Source organism: Ursus maritimus, unplaced genomic scaffold (genome assembly GCF_017311325.1).
Source record: "Ursus maritimus isolate PB19 unplaced genomic scaffold, ASM1731132v1 scaffold_9, whole genome shotgun sequence".
Classification (NCBI taxonomy): Eukaryota; Metazoa; Chordata; class Mammalia; order Carnivora; family Ursidae; genus Ursus; species Ursus maritimus.
The window spans coordinates 45,779,827-45,804,883 of NW_024427107.1; the positions used below are offsets into that span (position 1 = coordinate 45,779,827).

At 47.5% G+C, this 25,057-nt stretch overlaps 1 long non-coding RNA gene across 2 annotated transcripts; it reads right to left on the reverse strand.

Moving 5' to 3' along the window:
* Nucleotides 1-2,157: 2,157 nt before the first annotated feature.
* On the reverse strand, nucleotides 2,158-11,616 carry LOC103661511. 2 transcript variants are annotated; one of them, XR_568142.2, is made up of 5 exons: nucleotides 10,523-11,616; nucleotides 8,856-9,373; nucleotides 8,062-8,313; nucleotides 7,863-7,969; nucleotides 2,158-3,314 (listed from the first exon to the last, which is right to left on the reverse strand). It is a non-coding gene; the product is annotated as an uncharacterized LOC103661511 (long non-coding RNA). The 2 variants fall into 2 exon arrangements; XR_568141.2 differs by lacking the exon at nucleotides 2,158-3,314 and having other exon boundaries at nucleotides 6,864-7,969.
* Between the last annotated feature and the right edge of the window lie 13,441 nt (nucleotides 11,617-25,057).

The following is a 25,057-nucleotide window of genomic DNA, read 5'->3' on the forward strand; positions in this document are numbered from 1 at the left end:
TCAATAGCGGCCAAAAGAGATCTAAGCAAAAAACTAGAAAGACTAATCAGAGCTAACACCTGCTCAGCGTCAGTGACGTGCTGGGCAGTTTGAAGTGCTTTTCCTCTGCTAACTCATTTAATTTAATCCCTATGTCCCCAGAGTTAGAAAAACCATGATTGTCCCTATTTTACAGAGAAGGAAAAGAGACTTCAAATGAGGAAGTGCCTAAATTTTCCCAGCCTATAGAAGCAGAGCTGCAATGTGAACCCAGAAACTTCCTTAACCACCACACTTCAAGCAGAGCCAAGAAAGAAGGTACGTTCTCTGCACAAGGCCCAGAAACGGGGTCTCCAAACAACCAGAATATGAATATTTTTTAAAAAAGATTTATGTGTGTATTTATTTATTTGAGAGACAGACAGGAAGAGCAGGAGTGGGGGTGGGGGCAGAGGGAGAAGCAGACTCCCCGCTGAGCCAGAGCCCAACATGGGAAGAAGATCCACTTCCTCCGCTCCCCCTGGCCCCGGGTCAAATACCACTGACCAAACCACTTGCCCTGCCTTGGACTGCAGTGTCACCCAGCAACCTTCCGAAGACAAATGTGGCCTCCTGGCTGCTTCTATACTGGGAACAATTGGCTGGGGAGCGGGGGATGCTCCCCGAGCTGGCAACTAGGGTTCTGGTCCCTGAAAAGAAGCCCCCTCAGTCGCAACAAATACACCGACCTTCCGGTCAACGCATCGTTTCCTATGAATTTGGTTAAATCAATCCAGGGCCTTGGAACTGACTGATTCTGGGTGTCCTGACAAAGTGGAGTTCTGGGACTGGCAAACAGGAGTGGGGTGGGGGGAGACCAGTGCGAGGCACCGGCACCTGCTGGGCCCTTTCTGGGTAACCAATGGTTTCCCAGGTTCTGCTGGCTGTGTACCCTGTGGGCTAATGAAATGTCATACAAGGCCCACGGGCAGAGCCCATTAAAGCGGAGCTGCTCTGTTTGGCGGCTGGGAGTGGGAGGCCCGGAGATAGCCACCCACCTTTCCACAAGTCCCTCTCTGTGGTGGGGGCTCCCCTGAATATCTGCAGGCCTCTGACAGCTTTTGTCCGCTCTCTGAGTCTCAGGGTACAATCTCTGTCTCAGATATCCCCAGTTCCTTCCTGGGGGTAGGAGAGGGAACCAACCCCATAGAAGCTCCCACTCAGAGACCGGGTCCCCCTTGCCCTGGCCCCAGGTGCACTCAGGGAAGACCTGCTATATTCCCTGAAGAGACAGGAAGGCCAAGGGGACTGTGTCCTGCTGTGGGCACGACTTCCAGCTCAGTTCTCTCCAAGTCATTCTGCTTTTGCATCGTCAAAGTGAGGCAGGGTGAAGCCACAGTTAAACTGGCAGAGCATTTAAAACAACAAGCACCGAAATGTGAAAACCCATCAACATATTAAAAGCATTAAAAATTTCATAAAACCAAGTTATAGGTACATAAGGCCACCCGCTTTCCATCGTTTATGAGAAAAGACAGGGGTGCCTTCTTTCCATTCCTAAAGGGTGCAGGGTTCAGTATCCCTGCATGGAGGACTCCAGAAAACCAGGGCTTGTAAGCTCAGAGACGGTTTATGTTTCCCACAGACCCAAGGGCCTAGGACCACTGCAGCTACAGAAGATGCCTGGGAGCCAAAGTGGTGGTGGCAGCACCAACAATGGAGCTGTGGTATAGCTCCCGGGGGGCCACGGCAGCTATGTCCGCAAGCCCTGGAGGTATGGCTGAGGGCTGCTGGGGCCAGGGCAGAGCCTTCCCTCAGCCTCATAGGCAGCTGAGGCCTAGAGACCATGGTACTTACTCATGACCATCCATTTGACAAGTATTTATTATTTTCTATTCTATGTCAAGCACTGTTCCGAGTGCTCAAGATACGTGTGGTTGAGATCAAAATGGGGTGGGATGGACCTCAGCAAGTACCTCTTAGAGATGGTGATATTTTTTCTTTTCTTTTTTTAAAAAATACTTTATTATTTATTTGACAGAGAGAGAGCAGGGCAGGGGGAGTGGCAGGCAGAGGGAGAGGGAGAAGCAGGCTCCCCACTGAGCAAGGAGCCTGACTTGGGGGCTTGATCCCAGGACTCTGGGATCACAACCTGAGCCAAAAACAGATGCTTAACCGACCGAGCCACCCAGGCGCCCAGCAATATTTTTTTCTTTATGTTTTTCTATATACAAAAGGGCTTGTTGCTTTTAAAATTAGGGAAAGGCTATTAAAGTTATTAGAAACTGTTTTGGAATAAATGCCCATGAAGAAAGTAAAAATGTGGAAAGGAAATACCAGGTAATTCCACATCTGCAGTAACAGTGGACTTTGCACTCCAAAGAGGCCTTAGGAGGTGTGGTCAGAAAATCAACACCAGATGGTTCTAGAGAGTTGATTCTGAGCTGTTATTGTCAAAGAAATCCGAGAAGAACCTTTGCTGTGGTCAGTCTGGTCGTATTTCATTCATTGACTTGATTATTCATTCAAGATACATTTTTTATACTAGATTCTGAGCATACAGACATGAACGGGTCATCATCCTGTCCTTGAGAATGCTACTTCCTGTTGCAGGGCAGCTATGCCAGCAGTTATGTTAAAGGTGCCAAAGGAGAATCAGGCAAAAGGAGCAGAAGAGACCACAGAGGAAGGCAGGCACTGTGTCCATTTGGCCGCCATCTTATCCCGGCCTATAGTACACAGCCTGTTACGTAGTAGTCACTCAACATATTGCTGAACAAACAGGTGTTGGGCAAAGCTTCATGGATATGGCGACCTGCGTCTTGAGAGATATCTTTGCTTATTGCCACTGTTCCACTTGCCTTCATTTCTCCCTTGGCAGCACCAGTAACTTTTAAGTGCCCTCTGACCCACTCCTAACTTTGCTCTCATCACAGTCACCAGATGTCTTTGCATTTTCATTTTTCCCACAACGGTCCTTGATTTATTCTTGTCCTCATTTCATTTATAACTGCTCTTCCCTCATCCTTTTCTGCTATAAAAGACCAAGTCTTGTGTCCTCACAAAGATGCAAAACAGTTTTCTAAAATTCTCTTCTGGTTCCTGCAGTACATTGTTTTCAGAAATACGTTCTTCCGCTAGATTTCAGGATGACAGTGCATGTCCTTTTTCTGAAGTATTCTAAAACTTATCCTGCAATGAAGGGAGATCTGTCCAGATCCACTGGTTGCCAGAAGATACAGAGTGGCTTTCTCTTGACATGCCTCACTGTCCATCTGGATGTTGGTGGAATCCTTTAGTCAGGTATTCAACTGGAAGGGAGTATAATGTGCACCGCTTGGAGCAATTTCTAATACCTGGAAAGCATTTACTTCTTTAGTTTAGCTTCACAGGATTGAGCCAGAATGTTCTCTTACATCTAGTATCTGGCTTGTTGACATTCTGAATAGATGAAATGTGCGCACACACACACACACACACACACATCTGGCTTGTTGACATTCTGAATAGATGAAATGTGCACACACACACACACACACACACACACACACACAGAGACACACGCACAACTGCATTCCCCAGAATATACTGTTACCAGAACTCTACCTGTATCTGTCATCCCCAAAGGCATCCTCTGTGTTGGAACTATACTTCCCCCAGCGCGCAGCTACCATCACAAATAGGCCTAACCACCCCCTGCCACTAGGCACACATGTACACAACTTCCTGTCTATAGTTTTCTGGGAATTTATTTATTAAACTAGGACTTGCAGTTTCTAAATAAATGCAGAAAGCAAGAACTTACTGTTAGTAAGCTAGAGAAGAGAAGAATGAAGCTCTGCCTTGAAACAAAGAACCTGAGTAGTTGAAGAATGGATTACTGACATTTGGGGCAATCCAGATGCTAGGCCTCTAAGGCACAGGACAAAAATCTAGAGAGAGATAAAATGTCTAGCTTCCTTCTTTGGCATCATCGGCCTGCTTCCTTTGAGGTCATGGAGTCCGTACTGTACCTGACTTTGGGTCTCAAGTTGGCCATAGAAGACTTAGAATTACCCTAAATTCCCTCCAAGTTCAGGCAGTGGATTTTCCAATTGTTTTAACTTATGGTGGGATTACGAGTTTGTACTGTTTTGCGCATCCTGCATAGGTATTTTAGTAGAAAGGTTAAAGGTCATATTAGGTATTGATAAGCAAATTCCATTTAAAACCAGAAACCCTGAGGCATTACATCTGTATTCATCCACTGACTCATTCAACTAGTATTGATTGTCTATCTATCACGTGGTGGGCACTATGGCAGACACTGAGAGTGAACCCCTGGCCCCTGTCCTCTTACAGGTTACAGTCTAGAAGATATTTCAGACTCCAAGGAATTATAATACAACATGATAAATTCTTCATGATGAAATACAAGCATCTTCTTCTCTACCCTTCACTCTGGGCCATGAGCCAGACATAGTGGGAGAAAGCACTGGAATGAGAGGTTGGGGCTCAGTATTGAAGGGTCCTGAATATTGTGTTAGTAAGTTTAGACTTTGATGGGGAGCCACTGAGGAATGTGGTGCAAGGGAGTGCGTGGCCTGCTTGAAGCTGTGATTTAGGACATTACTCCAAGCAACTAGCCAAGGAAGGGGTAGACTGAAATGAGAGAGGAATGGAGAAGAAAGGCCACTCCAAGAGGCTGGCCCAGTCGCCCAGTGCAGATATGCAATACTGAGCACTTGAACTGAATGTGAGAGCAGTGGAAACAGAGAGGAGTGAGGCAAGTAAAGAATCTGGTGATCAGCTGCATGTGGCCATGAAGAGCGTGAACACCAGAGATGATGCAAAGGTTCTAGGTCCCTGGAAGATGGGGGTGTCAGCCCCCAAGCGGGAAAGCCAGAAGCACAAGCAGGACTGGGAGGAGATGGATAGTGTGGCTTTGGCCTTGAGGGGAATAGCACCATCCTGTCTACTCTTTCCTTCACATGTTCATTCACCATATTAACTCCATTCTGAGATTCTCACATGTGAGGTGTTGAAAGGGTCTACAAAGGAAAGTCCCAATAAACCACTTGAAAAAGATACTGAGGCAGAATCAATGTAATGACGCTAACTCATCACTTAATTTCATATGCCCTGGGGTCAAATGCAGCTAGGCTGGTGCTTCTCAGCATCAAAATGTCCCCCCTCCAAACGAAGCAATTAACTTTCTCTGGGCTCCCAAAGGGTACGTGTAAGTTGTAATTTTCTGTGTGGAGCCAATTGGGACAGAAATGTAAGGGCCTTTGCCGAAATCAGGAAGAGTGTCAACTGTCAAGACATAAATAATGCTCCAGAAATCTGATGATTTCAACTTACAATTTAAAAACCAGTCACTAATTTGAAAGGTGAGCATAAGAATAAACTGGACTCTGCTTTAGATTTATCGTCATCTGATTCCACTCTCCAGTGTTTGGGTTCCCGGTAAAATTCCACTCTGATTTGCCCATCCCTTAGGTCTTTGGGTGTAATAAAAGAGAAGTCATGGACTAGTTCTGATTAACTTCCATCAGGAGAGTCAGCTCTTGATTTTCAGGGAGAGATAGGGAAGGAACGGCATGGGTAATTAAAATCCACAGATAGCACAAACATCCAATTTCACCAGCAGTTTCAAATCCTCCTCCTCTGATTTTTTTTTTCATTAGAGGTGCCAAGTAGCAAAGCTCAGCCCACCTTCTGGGGCTGGATCTAACAAAATGTGAACTCATCAGAAGGCAAGTAGGTGGGCGCAAGGAGAACAATGAGAAGTGGGGATCGCTGGCCTTTCTGAAATAGAAAATTGGCCACTCTTTCTTGCTCTGTTGGCTTTATTTAGAAGAATCACAGTATCAGCACTGTTGGTTTCAACCGGGGGCTGCCAGGCTGAATTCTTAGAAAGGCCAGCTCACTGTTCGCCACTGGAAGCAGCACACGGACAGAGCATGGAAAATGGGTCTTTCGTGACTACAGGCAGAATGAAGGGACAGAGCAGGAGCTCGCCTCCCAGAGCGGAGGCCCTTGTCATTGGCCTCAAGCTTTCAACTCTACCCGTTCGAGCTTCTGCTGTGACACAGAACCAACGCAGGCTGCAGCCGCCAGCATTTCCCACTTCCTGAGACCCGGCTCTTGCTGGAGGCCTTCCTACGGCCTCTCATTTGCTTGCCATTCAAGGCCACACATTATCTAACTAGAAGCAGACCTTACTTCTCACTGTTCTCCAAATCACATTCCTCAGCCTCTGCCCAGATTTACACACCGGCGCTGGAACATGTCTGCACTTCTCACCATCTTGCCTTTTCTCCTGTCATTCCTTAAACCCCCACATGTAGGTATTTTTCAAGGTCTAGCCCTTCCACGGAAGCTTCCCTGTGTCCCCAGCTCAAAGTGATCAGCACTGTATTCGTATGTCTTTTATGACACTTACCACATTATGCTTTCATTACATCACAGTAGCTTGTGTTCCTTATGACTTTAATGTTCTAAGAAATGTGGATCATGACCCACTAGTGAGTTTTGAAATCCCTTTAGTGGGTCATGACCTGAATTTTTAAAAATTAAATAGAAAAAATAGAACATTTTAGAGCGTATTACACATAAACATATTTCTCACTTTGGTTTATGATCAAAAAGCTAGAAAGTCACTGCCTCACATAGTCATGATGTTTTCAGCTTCTGTGTAACAGAAAGCCTTAATTCAACCAGCTTAAATAACAAAGGATTTATTATCTTATATGATGAGAAGTCTAAACGTGGAGGCAGCTCTGGCTTGGGTGATCATCAGCTTATCAACGTCAAGGACCCAGCTCTTTGCCATCTCTGTCATCCTTCTGGCTACCTCCCCTCATGTTTGCAAGATGGCTGCAGGAGTTCCTTGCATCATAACAACATCCAGAGTTCAAAAAAAAAAGCAGCTATTTATTCTTTTTATCAGGAAAGAAATCTTGCCCAGAACTCCCGACCCCCACCAAGTCCCAGCAGAACTCCTTTCATTTCCCACTGAAATAAACTGAAATAAAATGAATGATCTACCCAGCCAAGAGGGGCAAGGAAAACCAAAATTAGTTTAGATGAGGATAAGAGCACCTTCCCTGAGCACTTGTCCAGTCAGGAAGAAGGGGGAGATGGATGGATCCGATGTGGGCAAACAAGAGATCTGCCAACTACCCACAAAGTGCCTGGGGGTAGGAGCAGAGTCGCTTTCTCTTCACATGCTCTGCAACGTGTGCCACGGAGCCAGTCTAGACAGTCACCTCAACTCTCGGTGATAAATTAAATCAATCACTCTGCCTCAAAGTATAAATATTCATGGGATACACAGATCAAATATCCAATATGACATACTGGAGGTATTCTGCAGGCATGATTTGCCGATCTAGAACCCACCAGAGGCTCGGAGTTTCTTCTGTTTTAATTTTTCTATTGAATTTTTAAACGCGAAGGGCTAGATTAGCAACACTGTGCATTGTAAGACCATTTAAATAATAAAATACGTATCTGTCACAATGCAGATGGCAAGCGAAGATCCCACAGATGGCAATGTGGCTCCTAAGAGGAGATGGTAAACGTGTGGCGGTGGGTGTGCAGGGATGGCTGTATCGGGCTGGAGAGACATTACGTCATCCCAGATAGGGGCTTTTTTTGGGAACCTGGCAGGATTACTGCTGAATCATGCAGCTAGGCGCATTACCGGCATGTCAGCTGGACAAAGGTCCCTGTAATTAAGCCCTGGTACCACCACATTCCTTGGCATCTTTCTGCTTCTGTGGCCACGTAAGGCCAGACTTGAAAACATGTATACATGAAATAACCATATGTGCAAGAGTCAGGGGCCTTACAGTCTGGAGCCAGCACTACTTCTCCTCTCTTCCTCTGCACAACACACATACACGCACACCCCTTACCAGAGAAACCACAGGTTCGGAAAAACGTGAACTGCAGAAAACCTTTTGCCTCTGAGATTCCTAGAATCCTTCTCTTCGCTGCTGCTACACAAGCAAGATCCTCCCACCTGTCCAGGAGGGAAAACGAGCCTCATGAGTGTCTCGAAATTCCCTGAACGATGGCCTTGGTTCTGGAGTCACAGGGCAAAACTCTTCTCACCTGCTAGACCACGGGATGCTGCAGGTGAATCTGGTTGTCCTCGTGGGGCAGGAGACTTGCCTCTGCTCTTGCCTCTGCTGCTCATTTATGACCCAGTTGTAAGGCTGTGTTGGGTCTGCGGGTCTCGGGCATGGTCCCAGCTCTGCCAGAGCTTGCTTGAAGTTCCACGTTCAGTTTCAGGGGCCTCATTTGAAGAAGGTCCTTGGCAAACCAGATGGTGTGCTTGCAGCCAGAACACGAGGTGTCCAGAGACTACAGGGAAATGATCCAGAAACAATACAGTAGTAGTCACGACCATCGTCTGGGGCTTTTACAGACATTTCCACACTTGGTCTAGTTTCTCTACCAACCTAAGCTATTTACACACATTTTAAAGAGATTCTAGAGACCACAGACCAGAGAGATTGACATCGGTGCCCAGGAACATTCACAAATGGGTTATTTAACAGATGGCTTGGGAACTTGGAAAAGGAAGTGGCAATTGCAGAGGGCCACATGGCCTCACCCTCATTTCCTCTCTGTAGCGTGACCAATAATTGATAAGAAGAGCTAAAACATATTGAGTGCTTCCTATCTGCCTGGCACTCTGCTGTGTTCCGATGCATTTAAGCTTCTCAAAAACCATGTCGTGGATGCTATTATTATTTCAATTTACCGATGAGGAAACTAAGCCTTAGGGAGAGAAGTAACTTTTCTCTGTTGGTGGCTGTTCCTTGTTTTCCCTCTTGTACTTCAAAAGGCTCTCTCGTTCCCACACTTCAGGATTCACTCCCAGCAAAGCTTTCCCTGCCCACCTGTCTCCTGAAGTAGTCCACGGCCACGTGCAGGTCCTCTGTCACACTCCCCCTTGCTCATTTCCTTCTAAGAACATCGTAGAGTCTTGTTCACTTACTGATTTGCTTGTTTATTGTCACTCTCTACCATGCAGATATAAGCTTGTGAGGCGGGGACCCTGTCCCTCCCGGTTGTCCTCTGGCAATGTCGAGCAGGGTGCCTGCAATATAACAGGCACTCGGTACAAATCCGAATGAATGAATGAATGAATGAATGAGTGGCATGTGTGAATGAATGAGTTTAATTAGTCAATGGGATTTGGACATGAGTTTGTCTCATGCCGGAGACCAAGTTTTCAGCCCCCTGCTCACGTGTTTACTCACTCATCCTCTCAATAAGCACTGATTAAATTATCAACAGGTGCCAGGCACTGAGGTAGGTGCTGGAGAATCAAATGAGTAAGACACAGTCTCTGCCCTTGAAAATCTCACATAAAAGGGTGGTGGTAATAGTTTGGAGGGGGGGTGATGAAGTGGGTCTGTAAAAAAGCACAAATAAAAATATAATTTGATATGTCTTATAATAGAGTTAAGTACAAAATGACACAGCCAGAAAACGAAGAGACCACCTAAATGCCTCTGCCAAAGTTGGAAGACTTCTACCAAGCAGGTGACTTTGAGCCTAACCTTGAAAGAGGACTCTGGACCATGAGGGAGAGAAGAATGTGTGCAGAAGCAAGGAGGGGAGAACTCATGGCTATATCTGGGGAGCGGCATGGAACTTGTCCCCTAACCTACACTGTTGAGTCATTTTTAATCATGGTGCCCAGTTGTTATGAGGGTCACTGACCAATCGACCCCTTGGTGAAGCCATCGAGGAAGGGAATCCTGCCTGGGGTGGGGGTGGGAGGGCACCAGACGGTGTGTCTGAGTGGGCTTGAAGGTGTCCTCTGATTCTAAGAGTGACATGACCCGGAGGACTGTTTCTCAGAGGAAGGCACCAAAAGGCAGAACCAGAAACAGCCACATTCCTGCCCCAAATAAGGGACTTTCCTAACAAGAGGGCTAACTATAACCACTGTGTATATATTGGCTTGTAGTTTTCAAAACCTCTCCTCAAACATTACCTCATTTGATCCTCCAAAAGCCTACTAGATATGTTCTGAAGCTTAGCAAGACCTTATTATTTACTGGATCCACATTTACAGAGCACCAAGGCCCAGCCAGACCTGGGCAATGCAACTGGGAACCCCACAGCATCGGGCTCCAAAGCACCCACGTGCAAAGAGACAATGAGAGCACAGTGTAATGTGTTGGGACTCTGATCAGCATGGAGGGAAAAGAGCCTCGGGGACTCAAGAACAGAGAGCGCTGGAGCGCTGACTAGCAGCTAGGCTCCCAACTCGGGCAGCCCTGGGCTCAAATCCTGGCCCTGCACCCACTTGTTTGTATGACCTTGCGTAATTAAATGAGAGCATTAAAAATAAATTCAATGAAATAATACATGTGTGCCAGTTACAGTACAGTTTGGCTGCTAAAACAATGACTCTTAAATAAACTATCACTTAAACAAGATGGAAATTGATTTCTCTTTCACATAAACAGCCAGGGATGGTGGCTCTGCTCCAGGAAGTTACCCATCCCAGGCTCTTTCCACCTAGTTGCTCCGCTCGTTCTAGGAGACTGACCTCATCCATCTGGTCCAAGATGGCTCCTCATCACAAGTCACGGTGTTGAGATGCAGCCTGATGTAGGAGCTAAATCGGTGTCGCCAGTACTTGGTCCTCTTTGGCATGGTTCCCCTCTCCCCTAGATGTGGGCTGCCCTCTCCCATCCGGGTCCTAGGAGGGTCTGGGCAGCTGCAGACTTCATAGCTTTACACCCACCGTCCCCCTTCTAAGAGTCCAGGGGAAATCCTGGACGTGACTCTCCGGAACCCGCACCAATCCTGGTGACCGAGGGGGTGGGAGAAGTTGGTTAGCCAAGAGTAATTAGCGTCCTCTCACAAAGGCATGGCTGACAATGGGGGAGGGATGAGCCCACACACAGAATTCTCCATACTGTTTTACCAGGAGAAGGATGGACGGATGCAATGTCGTGGGGGAAAAAAGTCCCTCATTCCTTCCTTCGATCAATTATATGTACTTCTAGGGCACTACAATCCACAGCAGTGGTCTTTGAACTCGACCCCAAAAGTCCCAATTTGATTATGCCTCTAACACGTACATTTACCGTTTTGTAAGTATCCACATGTGCCGGTGGCCCCCCAGGGTCCATCCTTCCTTCCTTGTGCAGCAGTCCCTCATAGGCACGTGGCATGCCATAACGGACTACATTTCCCAGGATCCTTTGCGGCTAGGTGAAGTCATATGACTAAATGCTAGCTAAACGCTAAATGCGTATGGTGCAATTTCCAGGAGGTGTCCTCATGGGAGGGGCATGTAACCCTTCCGTTCTCTCTCCTTGCTGCCTAGAATGTGAACAGGGTGGCTGGACCATGCCCAACAGCCTTGAATAAGGAAGTGGAAGCTGCATGTTGAGAATGTTGGAGTGACCAGAAAAGACGCCTTACCGGCTCTGGGCGGCTTACCTCCACAGTCCGTTTACAAGCGAGAAAAATTAACTTCTCTCCTGGGTCAGCGGCTCGGGGGTTGGATTTTTTTCTTCTTTGTTAATCTCAGCCCACACTGATCCTACCCGATACCGTCATACACATTATAAGATATGTACCAAAATAGATATAAAAAAGAAGCGATAAAATAACCCAAACAGAAGGTCTGTATTTTGTACCCCACTGGTACAGTGCCACACACCAGGGGCTGCATCCCCGCCCCCCTTCATTTTGGCGACCTCTGGTCTCCTTGGCCCTTGCCCTGTGGTGCTCCATAAGATTATGCTTATGAGGCTGTTTGCTTCCTCTCCCTGAATACACTTTGCTCGTTAAGGCAGGGGTCTGAAGCGAGTCCTCGGCACCAGCCTAGGAGAGCTGGGGCAGAATCCCTCCCAGGCCCTGCCCTCTGCGGCCTGCTGACTCTGCCGGGTCTGTTGCCATCACCTGGACTTTGCTTTTGCAATGGGGAAAGCAAAGCAGACCAGAAAATCTGATGGAATTGACAAGATGAGATATAATCTGAACGCAGAGAAGTAGGCAATGGTGATTGTCAGGGAGACAAAGGCCTGCACTTCTAGTCCCCGCTGGGGCTGCTAAGGCGCACCCCTGGCCGCCCAACCTCTCGGAGCACAGACTCCTGCTACCGTGGCCTGGTTCTGTAGGGAAGGAGGCGAGGCGGGGCAGAGGCAGAGAGCTCTGTTTTTTGAGAGCTTTCTCCAGCTCTCAGACCTGCTCTTCCCTGGAAGGCAGTGCCCGGGGACTAGGACCACCATACCACATCGGAGATGGGCAGAGCACACCCACTTCCATGACCCCAAGTCTGAGGGTCGGCAGCCCCTCCGGCAAGGCTGTGCCTGGGAACCCAGACCCTGCCTGGTCTCTCCAGGATCTGGGCGAGTCTGTGGTCCCTGCCTCCACCCCCCTGAGGCATCAGTGTCCTGATTGTATCATGGCTTCAAAATTCCCTGACTCATGCCATCCTCAGATTTTTAAAAAGAGCTTATTCAAGTGGTGTAGGCTGCATGCTCCACCCCTTCCCACTCACCCCAGCTATTTAATCACAGCATCCGTGCGTGTGTGTGCGTGTGTGGGGGGGAGGTCAGGGAAAGGCGGGGTTGGGGAGGGGCGGAGGGGCTCCTGAACCAGAAGGAGAAGCCCTTGAGGAAGACTCTGTGCTGATCTCATTATGAAAGCAATGTCCTGGCGCTCAAAGAATGCTGGCCCTTAACCCCAGAGCTGGGCAGGTCAGAAATGCGGACCTCTGGGACAGTGCAGGTCTGCCAAGGAAAAGCCACCAAGCTGGGGGAGAGATGCTTCCCCCACCGCATCTGATCCCACTGTTCTCCCACACTGCTAGGTAGCCAGCCTGTCATGTGATTTGCTGGTAACCATGGCAACGAACCCGGTTCCGTGAAGTGTGTGGAGAGGCATCGCACAGAGAGATGACAGCGGGTGCAGGACGAGGTGCGGTACCCGAGGGCAGCGGGACGCCCACCCCAGCGCTGCCGGGGTGATGGTCACCGTCCTTGTTGTTGAGGAAATAGTGACTTGCTCTCTTCTGAGCTGGAGACACTGGTCGTTGGTTCTCCTTCTGAGACTTGTCTCCTTTATTTTGGAACACAGTTTCTGAAGATGAAAGACAAAAATAGCTCTCTCCAAAGGAGAGAATGCTAATGCACGCTGTGCTTTCAGAGATGGGCTTGTCGTTGTCAAACGTGCACCTGCCGTAAGTGGAGGCTTGGGGCCAGTTCCTGAGGCTCCCCCCACTGCGGAGAAAGCCCCTCTGAAGCCGGCAGGGCAAACACCCCTCGGGCAGCCCAAGCCCGAGAGAGAGTCAGTCTGTGTCCCGGAAGCCTGGACAGCAGGGTGCGGGGCTCCCACCAACCCCACCGCCCGCACCTGCCACCCCCCTGCTCGCAGGCATAGCTGGGGGAAGTGGCTCAGATATTCTTTGCTGTGAACAAGGACATAATTACAATTTGGGGAAACACATACCATTAAGCGATCCAGCACACCACAGCCCAAAGGCGGCTGCAGGGTAATGCGGGAGCTAGGAGGGCCCCTCAGGGCTATAGCTCCGACCTGCTGCCTCCTCTGTGGGGTGCCCCCGACTCCAGCCGGTTACTCCGCAGGTGACCTTGAGCAGGTCACCTGGTCTCTTTGGGTGTCAGTTTCTCCATCCTTACAAGAGGCAGAGTAATATTCGCGCGGCTATTCCCACTGGGCTTTTGTAACAGTCATGTTTGATAAGCCAAGGGAAAGTACTTCAAAACTATAAATCCCTACCAGATATCATCATCCTTTTTCTTAGTTGTAGAAGTATCCATTCTTAAAGGGTTCTGAAAGCTGGAATGAGTAAGCAAACAGGTCAAAAGTTCTAGTAGGGCTAAGCTGCAGAAATCACCACGCTGGGGTGTGAGATAAAGTTTAGCAAGTGCAAAGCAAATCACATGTTGCATTTAACCCTAACAACACTCCTACTGATTATGATCATTTCCATTTTACAAATGAGGCCCAAATTCACATAGCTGGTGGTAGAGTCAGGATTCAAGTCCTGGGCAATCTGATTCCCAAGCTAGGACCTTAACTGTCACGGGGGCCTGTGCTAGGGTGGGTTCACGGACACATCTCCATGCTGGTGGAGTTAAGTTAGAGGTGGGTTCCTGGGGGGGTTCACAGAACAGCATGGTGTGTGTGTGTGTTCACAGAGCAGCATGGGGGGAGTGTGTATGTGTATGTGTTTATGAAGATTGGGCTGCCTTCCTTCTCTGGGAGTTCCCCATTTGTCCCGTGCTAATGCGACTGTCTCTTAGGGTCCTCATGGAAGCCTCCAGGGCAGCCCAGAGCGTGGCAGTCTGCCCAGGTTTCAACGGTGAGACTGGAGGCGGGGCTAGTGGGCGCTGAGGCCCGGAGAGATGGAGGCCCGGCTGCGGAGCAGAGCAGGTAGGTCAAACGCTGGGGCGCCAGGGTTGCCTCACCGAGTGCTGTCTAACCCAGCTACGCTGGTCACTCCTGACTCTTTTCATCCTGCCCATGGCCTGGAAAGCTCCCCGCTCAGACCGCCTGGGGTCCGTTTGGCACCGGTGACCAGCCCCTTCCCCCCCCCAAGGCAGAAGGGAAGTGCGGCCCTGGGTATTTATGGCCCTGGCTCCCTCCCTCCTGGGTTACTGTGGGTTGGCTGCTCCTATTATCTCTTCAGGGGGGATAAGGACTTCCTGCCCTTGCTAGCCCTGGAGTAATACACTAGTCCCTGCTGACTTTCTTAAACCTGCACACCCTTTTATTAAATTCCTTTTATTGAACTCTCCTTCGTTACCCAGCCGGAGCATGCTAACCTGCCCCTTCTGGGACGCTGCCTGATACGGAAGGAGGAGAGTACCTCCCTCCCGGGACTGTTAGGGGAAGTAGATGAGCAAGCACGTGTGCCAAACCAGACAGCAGGTGCAGCAGTGTCAGTGCCCCTCCCCAGGGCTCACCTCCCCCTCCCCCGCCCCTGCCCCAGGGCTACAGCATGGCCAGCAAAGGCCTGGACTGCCTGGCGGGGTGGCTGGTCCGGCAGCCCAGCCTCCCTTCTTCCCCCAGCCTTGGCTGGTTTGCAACGGGAAACAATGCATACTAAATAAATTGAAGCTGGTGATTTTTTTTTGATGGGAAAAGGAAACAAAACATTAAGTTCATTGAAGGCACAAACTCAGGATCAGATAAGCATGTATAACGGTTACTCATTTATCCTAAAAATATTGATTAAGCACCACCATACGCAAAAGACTAAGCAATGAATAATACAGACCTGGCCTCATATTCTCTAAGCAAAGGGCACTAGGCATTCTTTTCCCTTTTACTTAAAATTGTGGCAGGAGGATAATGGTGGTGAGGGAAGTGACTTTTAATTGAGTACTACTGGGCGCCGGGCACCGCGCAGGGCATTGCATTCATATTATCTCACTTAATCTCCCAACATGGGGCAGGCAGACCTAGCACTTTTTTGCAGTGAGGAAGCTGAAACCCAGAGACGTTATAGTACTTACCAAGGCCAATGAATCTGTGCAGTGGCCTTGTTCTAGTTACCAGACATGAGGTTGTCCAGTGATTCTCTTGATTCTAGGAATTGTCTTGCAATCCCTCCAATTAGTTACCTCCACGCACAGGCAAGTCAGGGTCAGTCCCTGTTACTCGCAACCAAAGAGCCCTGATGGAGAGAGGAATTCAGCCCCAGACCTGGTGGGTCTCAGGCCCACTGACATCCACGTGAGGACCAGCATCTCCAGGAAATACGAATCGGAGGGGAAACGTCTGGGCTGGAGTTACTGGCATGTAGATCGTGTAAATCATGGCTGGAACTAAGAACGAATTCGTGCTGAGAGCGGGGAGGGGAGAGAATGCCAGCGGGCAGCGTCCAGAACAGCAGAGTCTGGCAGGAGGAAGAAACAAGAGCATGAATGTTCAGAGAGAGCCCAGGACAACTAGGAGAGGCTAGATTTCATAGAAACCAAGGGAGTAAGTGTTTGAAGATTCAACAATTTGAAGATTTGCTGTATAGCCAAGGAGCCGGGTAAACTGGGCACTGGCCTTTGGACTTGACAAGGAGATTGTTGAGGAACCACAAGGTGGGATTCCTAGAGGGAGGGGCAGGAGTAGGAAGCCAGGCGGCTTGAGGAGAAGGGAGGAAGAGGAGGCAGTGGCTTTGAGAGTTTTATGGGAGATTAGATAGGAGAGAGGAGAGAGTGGTGGGTGGGGGCAAGGTCAAGGCAGAGTTTATGTCAGTGGCTCCAGGGCTCCTTTCAGTCAACACCTGCTCCCCTGTGCCCGAGAGAACGGGGCTTCGGTTGTGCAGGTAACCCCACCAGAGCGTTGTTTGCAGGCGTGGTTTTGCTGGAGGGGCGTGCATCACTGGAGCAGAGGGCTATTTGCAAAACTGACCGAGTAGATAGCTGGCAGATACCTTGTACCTGCTTCCTGCCTGCCTTTGTTCTAGACAGGTCCAAAGGCAATACAACAACTAAGGGAAGAAAAAGAGAAAAACCTCAATCTGCTCTTTTGTATTCAAACTAATAATCTCCCCACCCACCACCCCAAAATTTGGGGGGTGGAGAGAATGCTCAAACCATGTCTGAGAAATTAGTATTAGAAGGATAGTAACTACCCATGTGTTAGTTGATGAGTGTGTTCCTGTAAGGAAGGCATGGCTTGGCAGGTCCATCGTGCTCACTGATGCTTCAGATAGACTTTTTCTTTAGATATTTACTGGCAAAGGATGAACGGAATAGGATTGACAAGATGTTTTGAAAATCATTTAAAAATTCCCTGAAATTATAAAATGTGTATTGCTCATTGAAGAAGGTTTGGAAAATCCAGAAAGACCTAAAATAGCCTGGAGTTCCACCACAGTGGTACCATTTTGGAATATTTCTTTCTAGTCCTTTATTTCTAGTAGCAGGTCCAATTTGGACAGCTGTTTCGATGGCTGATCCACTAACATCTGTGGCAAGGCTGATCTCAAGAGCGACTGCACATCCTCTCTACAGTGTGTGAGGGGAAGGGGGAAGGATGAAACACGCAGGGAAAAAGTCCATCTGCTGGTCTAGTTTAAACGTCTATGGCATAAAATAGCAACAAGAGAAGACTGAGTATGTTCCAGAGTTGGATCTGAAACCCAGAGGTCCTGCCTGGACTATCAGCTCTGCATCAGACGGATGTCTGTCATAGCATAGGCATGCTGGCTGTAAGGAACCCAACACTCTACTTCTCATTTCCACGTTGGGGTATCACCCTTACTTGAGTTGCCATGGCAGATTGCATTACTGTTCCCTAGTCTTTGTTCCTCCCATTATGTGACCCTTCCAGTGCCTTCTGGTAGAGCTGGCTGATACTTCCATGCTCCATTGTCTTTGGACTTGGCCACATGACTTGCTTTGACTAATAGAAATTAGTGGAAGTGATGTGAACGGGAGTCTTAAAAATGCCTTCATGGTTTGGCTTAGTCTTTTGCATTTCTGTCACCTGCCACAAGATGAATTTGCCTGGATAGCCTCTAGTCCCAGAATGAAGAGACACTTGGAACAGACCGGAACACAACTGGCAGCTTGGAGCCACGCCTATCCAGTTCCAGCTACCCTAGAGAGTCAGAGACACCTGCATGCCCAGAAGCAGGAAAGAAATGCCTATTGTAATACGTTGAGATTGGGATTGCTTGTTACACAGCATTTTAGTAGCAGACACCTGACTACTATAATTGCTCAGAGGTGAAGCTTCAGTCATCTTGGACATCTGCACTTCCTTTATCCCCATAGCTGTTCCTTGCCAAGCCCTCTTTAGCTCCTTTGAATTATCTTCCATATCTCTTCCCTGACTCCCGTTCCACTGCTGACATCCTTTAATGCTTAGTGCCTGGATTCCTGCAATGGTTTCCTAATGAACACTTATCTCTTCTCCATCCAATCTCCTGCACAGCAAGGCTAGATTCGAGTGCCTTACAAAACCCCTGCACAACAGGAAACTTCCGCTCAAAAGGTGGCAAAGGCTTCTCTTTTTTCACAGCCAAAGCAGCCAGGCAACTCAGAGCTAAGTTTTGTGCAGTTTTAATAACCAGCTTTAGCTAGCATTCTGATACAATACTGTCCTCTGCTTTTCCATAGCTCTTGTCTGTTACAGTGGACCCTTGAATGATGTGGGAGTTAGGTGTGCCAGTTGTCCTGCACAGCTGAAAATCTGTGTATAACTTCTGACTCCCTAAAAACATAACTACTGATAGTCTATTCTTGGCCAGAAGACTTGCCTATAACATAAACAGTCAATGAGCACCTATTTTGTATATGTATTATCTACTGTATTCTTACAATAAAGCAACCTAGAGAAAACAAAATGTCAGTAGGAAAATCATAAGGAAGAGAAAATACATTTACAGTTCTGTACTGTCTTTACCGAAAAAATCCACATACAAGGGGACCTATATATTTCAAACCTGTGTAGTTCAAGGGTCACTTGTAATTTAGCCTCACCTCATCCATGATTTAATGCAAAATCATAATCATAATCATAATACTTATCCATCCCTTACTGAATTGCTTACTATATGCCAGATGTCATTTTAAGTGTTTTTCATGTTGTATAGGTAAAGATTAGATTCAACCATGAGTAATAAAGCCCAAAAATAGTGGTTTACCTAAGATAGTTGTTTCTCTGTCACATAAAAGTACAGTGGCAAATGACTGGAATAGTGGCTTTGCTCATAAAGTCTTCAAGGACACAGGCTCCATCCAGCTCACACCTCCACTATCCTTAAGAGGGTGGGCCTCATTCTCATGTCCAACATGGCAGCCAGAATGCCAGACATCACATCCACCATTCCAGGCAGCAGATTGGAAAAAGGGACAAAAAAGAAAAAGTGAGCAAAGAGTACATACCATCTGGCCTTTCCAGGTAGCAGCCACACAATATCTGCTTATATCTCATTGGCCATAGTTACGTGCCCATATATAGCCATAAAGGAGACTGGGAAGTATAGTCTGTATTCTGGGAGGCCATGTGCCTAGCTAGCAATTGGGAGTCATTACTGTGGAAAAAGAGGAAAAAAGAGTACGGTGGGGCAACAGCCTCTGTTTCAGATATATTCCTTCACTGAATCCTCATGACAATCCTATGAGTTGGATGGTATTCTTATGCTCATGTTACAGAGGGGGAAACTGAGGCATGGAAAGGGTAACTACCTTGGCCAAGGTCACATAGCTGGGGTCAGCTCAGGCGCCCTGTGCTCTTCACCCCCATAACACCCAACTTCCATGGGAGTGAGTCTGGTACCCCTGACTTGGGCATTCCCTCAGCCAAGCTCCTTCTGCGCCCTCCGGCTCCCTCCAGGGCCCACGTTCAGACTCCGCCTGCCCCTGCTCTTCCTGACCTCCTCCCGGAAGTCCTCCCCTGTGGCAGCACTGGCCTGGCCTACAGTGCCCAGAGGCAGAGAACCAGTCTATGCAGCATCAGAGTACGTGTTCCAACTAAGCAGTTCAACATGGCGGTTCAGAGCTTGGGCCCTGGACTCCAACAGAGAGAAGTTCGAATCCTATGTGACCTTGCTCAAGTCACTTGACCTTTCTGATCCCTCTTCTGTAAAACGGGAGGTCGAGAGAATCTGCCACATAGGACCATGCCGTGGGACAAATCAGATCATGCACGTAAGTCCTCAGGCCACCACAGGGGACACACAAGCGAGCTCCTGAGACTGTGCCGACATCATGGATGTTCCCGCCGTCCAAACAGGACTGCCTTCGATACACGGGGGAGGAAGGACCCTCACGGGAGGCCCTTTCCAATGATGTCTCCCTCAGGGATCTGTAGGGGCTGCTCAGGTACGTTCAGCTGTGGTTCCGACCCTTTAGACACGGCCCTGACCAACCGTGTAGGAGCCACAAGCTTTGACTCCCTTGGTTTGGAATACAACCTGGCCACCTAGGGAATCTGCTTAGCAGCCGAAATGCTACTACGTAACAGACGTGAACTATCGTTCTTGGACAGAACACAAAGGAACCATGGTATCTGCCAAAGGGAATGATTTTTATTGTTACACAAAACATTTCCTATCAGAGCTCATATAAATTCAGAGAACAGTGCATTTTCAGAACAAACAGATTACGTACCTTTGGTGACTGAGCAAGGCGCAGGGGAAAACAGGCACATTATTTTAAAATTCGGTAATGCTTTTATGGAATTTAAACAGAAACAAAAATCAGGAAGGAGAGAGAAAAAAAACACTTGTTCAAGAACAAAATGCCTTCTGAGGAGCAGAGCCTATTGTGATGCTGATTGTTTTACCCAGAAAGAAGTGGGTTCTGTTTGCCGGGCTTGGGATGACGCAGCAAAGCCCAAGACCACGGCAAAGGCAGGGCTTCCTGGAGGCCTTCCTGAATCTCCAAGGCGGCCGAGCTCCCGGGCTCCCCAGATCTAACCCCCCCACCTCCGCCCCCAGCTGCCTGCTGAGGCACACATGTGGACAGCCAGGCTGTTTTTGTCTCTTTGTTCCTTGCAGTCCACTCTCTCTGCTCCCACCCTTACTGCCTCTTGTCAGGGCTAGTGTTTAGTTCCCTGACAGTTTACAGTCGGCCTATTTCCTGTACCTCTTTTCTTTTTTTAAGATTTGATTTATTTATTTGAGAGAGAGAGAGAGAATGAGCAAGACAGAGCACAAGCCAGGGGAGGGGCAGAGGGAGGAGCAGACTCCCCGCTAAGCAGGGAGCCCCAGGCGGGGACTCGATGCCAGGACCCTGGGATCATGACCTGCGCGCAAGGCAGCCGCTTCACCGACGGAGCCACCCGGGCACCCCGCGCCCCTCCTGTACCTCTTTTCTCCGCCCCACCTCCCATCACAAAGCCACCAGGCTGCAAGGCTGACATTTTGTACATCTTCCCTCTCAGTGTAAATTCTTTTTATCATTTTTCTTGACTATTTTCAGATGTGAAGAATTCTAACTCTCCAGACAGCCCGTTCCTTCTTTTTAAGTCTTTTTTCTACTAAATCCAAATCTATGTTCCCAGTAACTTCTACTCAACTAAGAATTTAATCAGCTCCCTTTTTTATAGTTTTTCTCCTCACATGGAATGTGAGACTTCTCTTTCTCCTTGTGGTAGACTGTGAATTGCCTTCCCAATATCTGTTTTCTCCTTCAAAAGTAATCCTTTTACTAATGATGTACTGTATAGTGACTAACGTAGCATTAAAAAAAAAAAAGTGCTTTATCTGGGCATGGGGCTACCCAGTGAAAGACTACATTTCCCAGACTCCTTTTCAGCTGGGTGTGGTCACATGACTAAGCACAGGCCAATGTGATATGAATGCAAGCAATGTAAGCAACTTCCTGGTTATAACCTTAAAACAACTGAGTGGTTTGTCTTGGTCTCTGTCTTCCTTCCTTCTGGCTGCCAATGGTGAGGACTAGAGCAGTCACCTTGAATATGCAAATGGAAGACTCCCGTTGAGCACAGAGCAGCGAGGCTTGTAGCACCTCCCTACTTGACTGCTGAAAGAGAAATGACCTACCACTGTGGTAAAGCCTCCGCATTGTAGACTGTCTTTGGTACGGCAGCTTAGCCTGTACCTTAATATCCTCGTCTCCACTTATGATAATCCTACTCATTCTGTAAGGCTTCATCCGGGCAGAATGTGCTTTCCATCCTGTGGCTCTCAAAGCACTTTGACCCACCTCCACTCTACCTTGGACTACGTTGGTCTGTGTATGAGTCCTCCTTGCTCTTTGCAGCTCAAAGAACACAGGGGCCAGATCTTAATCATTGCTTTATATTACACAAAGCCTTACACACTGCCTTCCTTATACCTGATTGGTTCTTTTATTTATTTATTTTTAAAGATTTTATTTGAGAGAGAGAGAAAATGAGTGGGGGGGAGTGGCAGAGGGAGACAGAGAGAAGCAGACTTCCTGCTGAGCAGGATGTCCAATGCGGGGCTCAATCCCAGGACCCTGGGATCATGACCTGAGCTGAAGGCAGACGCTTAACCAACTGAGCCACCCAGGCATCCCTCTGATTGATTCTTAATAAATGAGTTGAATGAATGTATAGATTATTCTTCACTGTCTATATACACAATGAATTATAATAAAATGAGCAGGTATTCATATGTGGTTAAGTAACCATATCCCAAAACTGCTAAATAAGAGGTCACTGTCAAGCCAGAGAATGAGGTGCCAAGCTACCAGTCTTTCTGCTGTTCAACATTACTACTGGCAACTTCAGTGGAACAGTCAGCATACCCACTGCACCTGTGGATAACATAATGGGAAACCAATAAACTAGATAACAGAATCAAGAACCAAAAACATCTGTAGAGATAAGAACAATGGTTGAAAATTTAACTTTAACGGATGAAGTTCTGAATATCAGTTCAAAAGTGGGCAAAAGGAAAAAATGGAAGAAAACTCACTTAATTAAAGGTTATATTTTTAAAAGGCTTAAGGATTTTATTTGACTGGAAGCCCAGTATGAGTCAAGAATACGATATGATGGCTCAAAAATGTTAGTGCAATTTTGGGCCGAATAAATTTACTCAACAACTACTTACTCAGTGCCTACTAAGTGCTCAGTGTTGTGTGAGCGACAACGATGAGGAACGTGTAGCCCCTGCTTTGAAGCTTAGAGACATGGCACATATTCCCCTAATAGCACAAGGCAGACGGCATTTGGTGCTGCAAGAGCAAAGAGGTGGGAAGCTTGGCACACGTGTGACCCAAAGTGAGTGGCTGAGTTTAGCTTGAGTGTGGGCTTGTGAAGAGCATGGAACAATAAGGGGTGTGTGTGGGGGGGGGTTCAGTACCAATCTGTAGGGGGTCCTTAGTGCCAGGCTAGGGAGGTTGGGATTTATGTGAGGAGAGGGACAACTGAAGGATTTTGCAGGGGAAAAAAAAAAATCAGTGTTTTAAGAAGATCTCTTTGGAAGCAGTCTGGTGGGCAGATCAGAGTGGGGAGACGCAACAGTTTAGACTTGGAGGCGTCTCTTTAGAGACCGTCTTGTCCACCATTTTCACTTTATAAGAGGAGAAGCTGGAGCCGAAGGTATAAATCACACGTACAGCCACAGAGCTGACAGGCACAGCAAAACCAGAAGCCAGGACTGGTGGCTCCTCTGTCCAGGGAGTGACAACAGTAGCAATTAGACCTTGTACAGCTATTGCAGTTTAGGAAAGCATTTCTGGAGAGACTTGGGGCAAGGAAACCAGTTAAGGGACTAGGTCTACAGTCAAGTAAAAAATATTGAGTCGTGGGAGTAGAAAGAGGGTGAGCTGTGACAGAAATTGCTTGGATGCTGGGAGTTGGGAGGAAAGGAGGAGAGGCAAAGATGCCTGAATTTGGGGGCCTGAGAGACAGGACAGCAGTGGGACTGATGGACATTGGGAGTGCAATGAGGTGGAACAAGCTGGAGGAGTCCCACTTTGGGTCCCATTTTAATAAAAGAGGCACTGACAGCTGGACGGTGTCCACGGACTGTGTCTGGAAGAGGGTACTGAGAAAGCACATCACAGGAACGAGTGATGGAGCTGCACAGTCTGGAGAAACCTTCATTGTCTGCAAAGAGTGGAGCTGAGATTGAGGGAGGGATGCGGTAGCGGGCTTCCCATATCTGGGGGGCTCCTCTGGAAGTTTGTGAGACTGCCTCCTACTTCGTGTGACACCAGGGGAAGGCGGCTACGCAGAAAAAGGCATGGAGAGGGCGTGGACCAAATCATTTCTGCTCTGTGAAGCCACGCAGCACAAGGAACAAAGGTTTTGGAGCCACACAGACGTGGGTTCTAGGCTCAGCTATGAGCTGTGTGATGTTGGGTGAGTTGCTGGACCTCTCTGTGCCTCAGTTTCCCCATGTCCATAAAAAAGAAGCTAGATTGGAAGACTTCGAAGCTCTAGTCTAGACATAAAATTTCTTAAAAAGAACAGGTGGCTTATGTGCATAAAGTAAATGGGTGGTAATTTTAGGGCTGTCTGATTTGGATGTGGCTCCTGACGCTGTACTAATATCGGTGCTCGCATGCGAACAGCCAGCCTGCTTGTGCTGCACTCCGGGATGGCATGTGATGATGGAACGGAGCCGACATGTTCACAAAGAGCACTTCTCTCTGTGGGTAGGAGTGGGAAATAGTCCCATTTAGCTGATATCACTAATTTTTAAAGAAAACCATATGAGCTAAAGAGAACTGAAGATGGATGTGGGAGCTATGAGTCAACCACTGAATTTCAACTGCCTTAATTTAACATTACAAATGACACAGTTTTAAACTTTCTTAGATTTTATAAAACTTGTGATTTTTCTTTAAAAGAGCTCATCCAGATACATGTCAATACATGTTAAAAATACTGAACATTTACTCCCATCTTGAAGAATCCTTAAAACAATGATTGCGCTCTTAGCTATTTTCAATATAAAATCCATTTTCTGGCAGTCTTATAAACTGAGTACTACTTTCTGTGCAAACTACCTTCTTTCAACAAAAAACAGCTCTTGCTACCTTTACAGAATTTAAAAAATTCCTTTTCAAGTTATTTTGTAAAGGATAAAATTGCCTAAAAACATCCAGCATTTCCCCTAGAAATGAAATATTCAGAAGGCTTCTGGATAAGCAATATTTTTATATAGTTCCTTAAATCATAAATATCTAATTCTTAAATAGCAGAAATGAGAGACTTGTTTTCCTTTACTGTGGCAGATTCAAAGTGACTTTACAAATTTTCAGGTAGAGAACTAAAATGTAAGACCCGGAGATTATATAAGAAAGATCCCTGCTTGCCATCCTTACCTCAAGGCAAAACAAGACCCGGAGGCAGAACAGAATTTCAAAGTCTGACATAGAAGATTGTGGAAGATAATTCTATCAAATCAAAGGTTAGGGCAATCTCGGGACTGTGGCAGGAAGAAAAGAACATTGTTAAAAATAGACACTCATTCTCTTTTAACCACGGACAGTCCTTGAACATCTTACATTAGCAGCACAGATCGGACCCAGTTTTAGTTCATTCTCTGTCACTTCACCATTCCTAGCTCGGTTTTTGCATCACCAGAATGGGGGTGATGTGACTTCTTTACCAGCAGGGTGAGCCTGGGGCGGACCCGAGACAAGGC